This window comes from Cheilinus undulatus, linkage group 6 (genome assembly GCF_018320785.1).
Source record: "Cheilinus undulatus linkage group 6, ASM1832078v1, whole genome shotgun sequence".
Classification (NCBI taxonomy): Eukaryota; Metazoa; Chordata; class Actinopteri; order Labriformes; family Labridae; genus Cheilinus; species Cheilinus undulatus.
The window spans coordinates 6,232,600-6,243,238 of record NC_054870.1 but is presented as its reverse complement, the minus strand read 5'-3'; positions in this window follow the sequence as shown (position 1 = coordinate 6,243,238).

Genomic DNA, 10,639 nt, shown 5'->3' with positions numbered 1-10,639 from the left:
GAACGGCCTGTTTGAGGTCTCGCCACAGCATCTCAATCAAATCTAAGTCCAGACTTTGACGAGGCCACTCCAAAATCTTTATTTAGTTTCTTTAGTCCATTCAGAGGTGGACTTGCTGGTGTGTCTGGGATCACTGTCCTGCTCCAAGTGTCATGAACTGATGGCTGGACATGCTCCTTCATGTATGACTGTTCATCTGATGCTCTTTGGATGAAATGCTGCATTAGTTTTACTCCAGATGGGACAGGAAACTTCAGCTTTTGTCTGGTCAGTCCACAGAATGTCAAAGGTCTTTGGGATCATCAAGATGTTTTTAGTCAAATGTGTGACGAGCTTTTGTGTTCTTTTTGGTCAGCAGTGGTTTTGGCCCTGGAGCTCTCCCATGATGCCATTTTTTTCCCCAGTGTCTTTCTTATTGTTGAATCATGAACTCTGACCTTAACTGAGTCAAGCAAGGCCTTCAGGTCTGTAGATGTTGTTCTAGGTCTCTTTGGGACCTCCCGGATGAGTCGTCTATGCCCTCTTGGAGTCATTTTGGTAGGCTGGCCTTTTCTCCTAAGGTTCACCACTGTTCCAAGTTTTCTCCAATTGTGGATGATGGCTCTCACTGTGGTGAGATGCAGTATTTAGCTAGTAAATCTTGTGGGGTACTGATTAGACTGATTTCACATCTGGGGGCCTTAACTGGCCTGTATGTACTGAGGCAAGGATGGAATGTTTTAAAAGCTTTGATGACATCATCTTTTTAAACCCTATTATAGACTTAAAAGGATGACATCATCAAAGGTGGAGGACAGAATGTTAGTGGAACAAAGGATTCAGGGCCTTTTCCCTTGGTTTTTGCAAAAGAGTGGGCTGTAGTTGGCAACTTTTCCAAAAGTTGTCAACAAAACACAGTCAACATAAGGGGAAAGAGATGTTCAGGGTTCTTTTGGGACTTCCTGGATGAGTTGTTGATACACTCTTTAAGTCATGTTGGCACTCATAAGAAGGTTTACCACTGTTCCAAGTTTTCTCCATTTGTGGATAATGGCTCTCAGCATGGTTGGTTGGCGTACCAAAGCCTTAAACATGGCTTTGTAACCCTTTCCAGACTGATAGATGTCAGTTACCTTTTCTCATAGGGTCAGGTAGGTTTGGATGGCTTTTTCCCCTTAATAAATGAAACCATCATTTAAAAGTATTTACTCAGGTTATCTTTCTCCAGTGATAAAATTAGTTTGATGATCTGAAACATTTAAGTGAGACAAATGTGCAAAAAATAAGAAGTCAGGAAGGGGTAATATACGTTTTCACAGCACTGTATGATGTTTTTGGAGTTGGCTCTGCCTATTCTTGTTCAATATTTAACCCAAAACAAGATCTGGAACAGCTGCTTCATCATCAAAGACGACACACTTTTAAAATATACATTTCCTCCACCATTCATGGTAAAACTAATGCATTATTGTTTGTCTATTTGATACCAAGAGATGCTCCTCCATGTACCATTTTGTGTACTCCAGAGAGGTTAATATGCTGACTCTGCTATCACTAAAGGGATGCTTGTTGAATTTTTAAAATAATAATTTTGTGTAAATAAAAGCTGATGTTCTTATAGGGCATCAGGCTACTGTACATGTGCTGTATGCTGCAGTATGCATATTGCATCAGTATACAAATCTATTTTTTACAATAAAGTTAATGAACATTAAATGTGTTTTATGTGTTGTTTCATTCATTCTTTCTAGTTATTGTCTTTCATGTCAGATACAAACAGAAACCTCCATTGTTAGAGCTGAATTAAATACTGAAGTGTAAAAAGCTGCTGTTCCTGGAGTGACCACTAGAGGCTGTGTGTAGAAGTAGCACAAGTCCCATTCACCTCCATGTTCAAGAGTACATCTTTACAGCAGACGTAAACATGTTTACAAACTGGTTCAAAACACATTTAGTTCCTAATGGTTCATGTCTCAAGAAGCACAGCAAAAATTTCTAAAAGGTTCTAAAAAAGTTGGGACAGGGTAAGGAAAGAATAGAAATGTTGCTCAAAAACACCTAGAATATTCCACATGTAGGAAAGCTAGTGGCTTATTGGTTGTCTTGTTTAATTTAGTGAGACAATGCCAACACAGTCTGCAAGAGTTAGAACAGCATGGCTTCACAGTGAAAGAGGGTGGGGCCTTGACTGACCTGCACACGAAAGGCAAGAATGGGATATTTTATAGGATTTAAAAGATGACATTATCTTCAGAGACCAAATGGAATGTTATAGACCTCAAAGGATGACATCACCTTTAAAGTAAAAATAGAATGTTGGTGAAGCTGGGGTTGTTGGGACCTTTTTGAGCTGTTTTTCCAAAATAGTAAGCCATAGTTGGCAACCTTTGGATTAGTGGGCAGTACTTGTGAGGAGCGAGGGTTTCCTGTTGTTGTTGTTTCCTCTGGATTTCTGGATTAAATCATAAAACGCTTCAAAATGTTCGATATAGTTGACAGTTGAGCCACCGTTGTTTTTGTCTAAAACTCACTAAATCACATGGAACAGCTATACTTGTCTTTAAAACTTTATGAGGCCCTTAAACATTTTTCTCAGAGCAGTCCAGGTGAGAGAACCATTTATTATTTATAACTTAGACAATGACAACATGACTAAGAGTCAACACATCCTGACATTTAACTCGTGTCTGCTGGATGGAACTTCTGATTTGAAAAAATGTGGTTTAGATAAGTCCTAGATGATGATGATGTCCTATCAGTTAAAATCAGATTCTTTTTTCTACATTTCTGTCCTTTTTACCCAAAACAATTCATTTAAACTGACACAATCAATCCCAGCTCTTACTGGCCTTTATGGACCATATTTATGTTAGATGCTGCCCCCTGCTGTTAGACTGCTGTAAACAAGGAATTGGTTGTAAGTCTTTGGGGATCTCAAGTGGTCACAACAAGCAACTACAACCAAAACATTTCCTATTGGGTGACTGCTCCCTTAGATAGAGGCTGTTTATGGCTGCTGAAGCCCCACTGACTATTCAAGGGGCTGTCACAGTCTTGGAGCAGCGGCCCTGCATCTTTAAAGGTAGAACTGATTTGTAATTTTGTAAAGGTGAGAAATATGCTGAAATGATGTGATCATGAACTAAACATCATTTTATCTAAGGTTATGTTGTACTAAATAGGGGGCCACTAGGGGGAGCTATTTTCTATCACTGAATTCAGATAATGATCCAGCATAACAGAAACATCCTGTAAGTCTTTATATCTGATGTATTCATTGTACTGTAAGGTGAAAGTTCACTTTATTACCCTTGAGAGGGGTGCTTTGTTTTGCAGTCAGCAGTCAAACATACAGTTGTGCAGAAGTTTGAGACATGTAGGGACTAAGGGCTCATCAGAAAGCCTGACATGCCACAACACCGGGCTGAGAGACAGGGGAGGTCGGCCAGAGTCAAACTTGATGTATCAGCTAACATGTATGTCGTATATGTCATTGGGATGTGGTCTAAATGTCACATCACGGTATCTTTCTTGGCCTTCACGGTATTATATCGCAGTATTACAGAATTACAACAGAAAATATATTTACATGTATATTTAGAAGCTACAACCTCCTCCTCCTAAAACAAACCTGTGATGTCAGACTGAAAGCATGCTTGAGCATAGATCACAGAAAAATTATTTTATAAGCCTGTTGACTTCTTTGTAATTGCTCCTGTAGTTTTACTTTTCACTTCTGTAGGTGCGTCGAGCTGCTATTGACTATACCATATTCCCTGTGAGGGCATTCACATTAAAAGCACTCAAAAATAATCCAGCTACAGACTTTTATTGTGAATGAATTGACAGAGGTAGCGTGTTTATCATTGATCCGACTTAGCTTCTGCAGCAGTACTAGTGACTTTGTACAGCTGCATCTTCATTTAACGCCACTGTAGTAGGTTTTACTTTTTACTGAAACAGACACCCTCCTAATTTTTTGAAAAGATTTATCTGAATTAATCTAACTCTGTTTTCACTTTTTTGACATAGGTCAATACCCAAACACGACAGTAGATGGCACTGTAGCGCTACTGTGGATATTATAAGTGAGACTTTTAACCTGCTCTGCTCATGCGCAGCTCAGTAATAAACGAACACTGGCTAGAGAAAGACCCTAACGCTAACCTCTCTTACTGATCCACAGGTATGTTAAAACTTGCTTTTCTATGATCAGCTTTGTTTAATATCTAATGTTAGAGCAGTGTAAATCATTCTGTGATGTTGTGAGAAGGTTTTGAGATGTGTTTTGAGCACAGAAAGATTGTTTTTGTTACTGTGTGTCCGAGCAGATGTCGTTATTTTAAGCACTTACCTCTGTGACTTTTTGCTCTTTTAGTGTAGTTTTGTAAGTAAAAGTTACAGATATAAGCTTCTGGTAACCTAAGGAAAAGTTTAAGAGTATAATCCTGTTGGCTGTGAGTAAGTGGTAAAGAGAGACGCCATGCTCATGCTAGTTTTCTTACAGTCGCTAGTTAAAAGGGGCGCGCCATGTTGTAAAATGGTTAAGTACAAGTCTAAGACAGCGTTATGTGTATGTTTTAAAAGGTTATATGTGTAATATAGGTGTAAGATGGGTGCCATTGTGGTTAATGTGTCAATATGAGTAAATATAGATTTTGAGTAAAGATCTATTTTATGTTAAATGTTTTTTGTAAGGTTTGATATTTTAGTAAAGCCAGTTCTTGTTTATGTGGAATATTGTTTAGATTATTTTTAATTTATCTGAACTTATTTTTGTTTTGACATTGTTTTATTTGGTGTATTGCCAGATTTGGTTTTTACATTTATTTAATTTATGTGACATATACTTTGGTATGAATGTGAATTCAGCTGTGAAACAGCATATTTTCAGCAAGCTGATGTTTATGAGATTCAGATGTGAATTTGTTAAAGTTTAATAAACAAGCACTAAGCAAGGCGCTAATGTTTGTCCTCTCTTATTGATCCACAGAATTTGTTTTGACTATGCAGTGCATCCTTGCCTGTCTATCAGGGTCCAAAACTAACTCTCGCCACTCGGCAGTTACGGGTCGATTTTGTCTCTGGCTGGTAAATTTTTAAGAGCACTCGCCACTCTGGTGAGTTATTTTTTTTACAATGAAAAATTTGTTTTTTTGTTACTGGAGAATGATGCTGGTATTGGCATGCAGTCTGTACCAGCCGCTCTTTTTGGATGGTGTGTTTGCGGAGCTGAAGTAATGCTGCAGCTGCACTGCTGTGCGCTCTGCTGTGTATCTTTTTAATGATGCTCCTCCCTGCTCTAAATTTCAAACTACTAATTTTCTTTGACCTGGAGAAAGGCAAAAAGATCAGTGAACGATACTGTAATTGTAGAGAAACAAACCTATGCAAATTCTTGAGGCCTCCCTTATGAAGAAATGTGAAGAAATGTGGAAAAGTTAAGGGGTATGAATACTATTGCCAGCCACTACACCTGCCTGGACGTACTATAGTACCCACCACATGCAATCCTTACTCTGCCTTACTCTGTCTGAAGATGTGGACTGTTATTTTTCCAACAATATGCAAGGACATCCAGAGAATGCCCTGGGTTGTGCCTGATGGTGCCCTTAAACAGCTTACTCGCCAAATCAATGCCTTATTTTAGCCTCAAGTTTTAGCCCAAACATGCCAAGAAGTGTTGCGCCGTACTATACATTCAGACCAATCATAAATACAGCAGGACACAATAGGCCAGTGCTACTCAACCCAGCTCAACCAAAGAGCCAAACTGTTGAAAAATATCTTTGCAGGAGCCACAATGTAAGTGTTGAAAAGTGGCTAAAATGACTTCAAGGAGCAATGAAAATAAGTTAAAGGTGGAAAAAATGGTCTAAAAATGGCAAAAAAAAAAAAGAAAAGCGACTAAAATGGGCAAAAAGCAGTCAAGAGTGGCAAAAAGTGATGAAAAAATGGGATAAAAGTGGCAAAAATGGGAAAATGTGTCAAAAAGAAGTGACAAAAATTGGTTAAAAAATTAGGTAAAAGGGGTACTTAATGGCAAAAGGCAGTTTAAATGGGTGAAAAGTATCAAAAAACTGCAGAAAAGGGCAAAAATGGGGGGAAAGTTTCAAAAAGAAGTGACAAAAAATGTGCAAAAAAGTAGGAAAAATTGTATTTAATGGCAAAGATAGTTTAATTGGGTGATAAGTGGCAAAAAATGGTGAAAAGGGGCAAGAATGGGATAAAGTGGCATAAATGAGAAAAAGTGTCAAAAAGATGTGGCAGAAATTGGCAAAAAGATCCGAAAAACAGGCGCACTTAATGGCAAAGTTAGCTTAAATCGGCGAAAAGTGTCCAAAAAATGGTGAAAAAGGGCAAAATTGGATAAAAGTGGCAAAAATGGGTAGAAAGCTGTCAAGAGTAACAAAGTAGGGCAAAAAAGTAGAAAAAAGTGGTATTTAATGGCATAGGAAGCTTAATTGGGTGATGAATGGCAAAAAAATCTGAAAAGGGCAAAAATGGGATAAAAGTGGCAAAAACGGGACAATTAAGTTTGACCATTAAAGCCTTCTGTATAAGTCTGAACTTATATAAATAAATACACTGATTAATGTGATTAATTTCTGAGGTCAAAGTTTCTCTTTTCTGGGGGAATAATTTTTCAAATTACAACATAAAAGAGCCACAAACAATCACCAAAGAGCCACACGTGGTTCACGAACCAGACGTTGAGTATCACTGCAACAGACAGAAGCTCGATCAGACAGTGGGCATTAAAACAGATACATAATAGAAATACACAGTGAGAGCTAACAAAGGCACACAACTAATCCAGTTCAGGTGAATGAAGTTTGCAGTGATCCAGATTTAGATACAGATCAGGATTAAAATGCTTTAGGAGCAGTAGTGCTCTCTGCACCTCTGCAATAATACATTTGAACCGAAACACTAAAAAGCTAAGACAATTCTTTTGTATTATGTGATCAAACCTACTACACCACTGTGAAAAACACAGGATTATTAACTATTTATTTCACAAAGGTACACGGGGAAGGCTTTCATTTTCTACACTACTGGACATGAGCCATAGGGGGCATGCTGTCAGATTTTGATCACCTACAGGCCGTCAAAGATGGCCCATTGTGAAATTTGACCACTTAGAGGGCACCGAAGGGTCGCTCTGTGAGGAAATGAATGAGCTGACTGTTCACCAGAATCCTCCTCCTGGAAGATTCTAGAAGAAATGTGAGAAATGTGCATTCAGGTCTGATCCCCCGCTGTGTTATGACACCCACACCAGCAACAAAAGCCAAAACCTCCACTCAGACCCGGGCTATGATGTGATATGACAGTAATAGTTCCTCTAAAGTCAGACAGGCTCACAGCCTTAGACTAGAATATGTAGTTTATTAAATAATGAAACATTTTATTCTGATGAATACAGGGGCAGGAGAAAAGTTATTACTAATACAGAGTGTTAAAGTGAAGTTTATACATTGTCAATCACACATGCCTTAATGACACGGCTGAACCTGCAGGAAACATGTTTCAACATGACTTATATGTTTTAGTGAATCTCCTTCTGGATCAATAAAGTATCTATCTATTAACATGGATGAAGGAGCTGTCACTGACACGGAGCTCTGAGGAGTTCTGTCTTTGTACCAACATGTTACATAACAGTAAACCCTAACATGTAAAACTAATGTTAAATCCTAACATTAAACATGTCTGCTCCTCATATCAATCAGACCACTGTGTTGTCTGAAATCACTGCTGTCACCGTGGAGATGGAGGATGGAGGAGCTCTTCAGATAAATGTGCAGGAGGGAAACAGATTAAGACAAACGGAGACAGGAGGATGTCTTTCTTAAGAAAACACAAACATATGAGAAAGCAGGTTTGACTGAAATACTCTGAACTATTAGTTTGATCTATAAAACAGAGAAAAGATGCACAGAAAATGATATAGTAATAATAATATAAACCAAATGTCTAGATCATCTATCAGACATTCATTCATCCATAGGTCCATTCATCCATCCATCCATGCATGCAGTCATTCACTGATCCATCCTTACACCCATCCATCCACCCATCCACGCATCCATCCATGGATTTGCCCATCAGTCCATCCATGCATGTGTACATCTATCACACATCCATCCTTCCATCCATCCCACCTATTCTGCATATTCAGACCTATTGAGGACGCAGCAGAGTAAACAAATCAGCCCAGACATCCCTCTCTGCTTCTACTGGTCACTACCCAGAGTTCATCACTAGACCCCAGCTCCTTTGTCACTGCCATGGACTGGTACGTCTTCAGTGCTGCACGTGTCAATCCCAGTCCATTCTACCCCCACTGGTGAAGGTCGTCTTCACCAGTGGGGGTAGAATGGACTGGGATTGACACGTGCAGCACTGGTGAAGACGACCTTGAGATATTTCTCCTTCACATGGGGCAAAGACTTGCTCTGCATCCAGAGCAATCCACCGATATGAAAATGCACCACTGTGTACCAAAGTCATGGATGCCAACCATGGCAAAATGAGGAGAGAAAGAAGAGCCATCAGACAAACCACAGATACAACATGATCAAAGTTTTATTGTCTTTTGGATCAGATTTTAGTAAAGAAAATTCATCAGCTAACTTCAGATCAAAAGTAGAAATAACATTTGTAGAAATGCAGTGGAGACAGAAGAACCTTATGTGACTTTTAGAGGTCCTATATACAAGTATGCCCCCCTTGGATGTAATACCCTCTTATGGCTTTTATAAATCAATCATGGTTAATATAATTTGGCTTTGTTGACAAAAAGAACACATAAAAACCCCTCAAGTAAAAATATATTTTTACAAAGTCATGTCCATTAGATAAAAATATGTAAATTAAAATAAGTGACTGCATAAATACTCACCTCCTTCAAATCAGTATCTGCAATTTTACTCCATTCTGATTTGCTAAACTGCTCAAGTTAAGGTTGCAGGGGATCAGCCATGAACAGCCCTTTTCATGTCCAGCCACAAATCAAGAACATTCTCCTTGTTGTCTTTAAACCATTTCTGTGTTGCTTTCTCTGTATGCTTCGGCTCATTGTCTTACTGAAAATAAATCTACCAAGCCATAGTTCTTTTGTAGACTGAACAAGATTGTCCTACAGGACTTTCTAAGATATTGCCACATTCATTTTACCCTCTATCTCTACAAGCCTTCCATGGCGGCTGCTGAGAAGCATCCCCAAAGCATGTTGCTGTCACCACCGTGCTTCACAGTGGGGATGGTGTGTTTGAGGTGTGTAGTGTTTAGTGTCCTCCAAACAAAGTGTCTTGTCTGATGGCCAAAAAGCTCCATTTTAGACCAAAGAACTTTCTCCCACATGCCTTTTGGTGAACTCTAGTCCAGATGCAATTTGAATTTTCTTCAACAGTGTCTTTCTCTGTCCCACTCTCCCATAAAGCTTTGACTGGTGAAGAACCCGGCCAACAGCTGTTGTCTACAGAGTCTCTCCTATCTCAGCTGCTGAAACCTGGAACTCCTTCAGAGTAGTCATAGGTGTCTAGGTGTCTAGGTTTCCAGAAAATTCACCATTCCTCCCAGAAATTGTTGCAATTACAAATGTTTTTGGTATACATGTTTATATCCTTCATGTGCATCGGAACAACACAAAAAAATCTGTATATGTGACATACTCCTTCATTTATTGATGATGGATTTAACTGATCTCTACTACTAGCACATATCAGCTGGACCCCTCTTGATTTTGGTCTGTCACTTATTTTACATTAAATAGTTTTTAACTTGACATTTCTTTGTAGAAATCTGTTCTCACTTGAAAATAAAGATAGTTTTTTGTATTTTTTTAGTCAATAAAACCAAATCACATTGACCATGATTGTGTATGAAACTAATAAAAGGGTAAAACATCCAAGGGGGTGAATACTTGATAGGTGTATAAATGAAGTGGTAATGATATACCAGATTACACTGACATTATTCAAAACTAAACAGACTTATAAATAAGTCTTTTAACATGTTAAGTCTTTTAAATTAAGCTTGTGAACATAAAGGTGAGTGGGTCAGAGTTCAATACATCAGCTTTGAGCCAGTTGGCCTTCTAGTGTAACCTGGCACCAGATGGATTTGTTTCACACATCCATCTAGAAACCACTCAGACAGTGATTGGGAAAAGACTCGGAGGGTGATTGGATGAACGTTCTGTCTGTCACATCTTTACGGGTCAATCAGAGCCACAGAACTACCAAGATGTGCCCCTACCGAAGGAGTAAACTCCATACAGAACTACGTAACGTGAAGCATGGCATGTCAGTTCATGACTTCTGTCGTTTTTGAAAAGAAAACATCTCACTGCTGTTCTTTGCTCTTCTTTTAACGAAGAAATGTCGTCAAGTTCTGATAAAACTGGCGCTTTAGCAGCATCCACGCTAATCTCTTCCACCATAATTGCACCTCTTGTTGCTGCCCCCGAAAGTCCTGCCCCTCATAGCTGATTGGTCCTGTTACTTTCTAACCGGGCCCAAACAGTTCAGACGGGAGCTTTGCAAGATGGATTCACCAGTGAGAAACCAGGAAACGGTATCCATCTGCTTTGCAAGGTTACATCTAGTGGGTATGGAATAAAAAATGGATTACACTAGCATTGTTCTCTCAA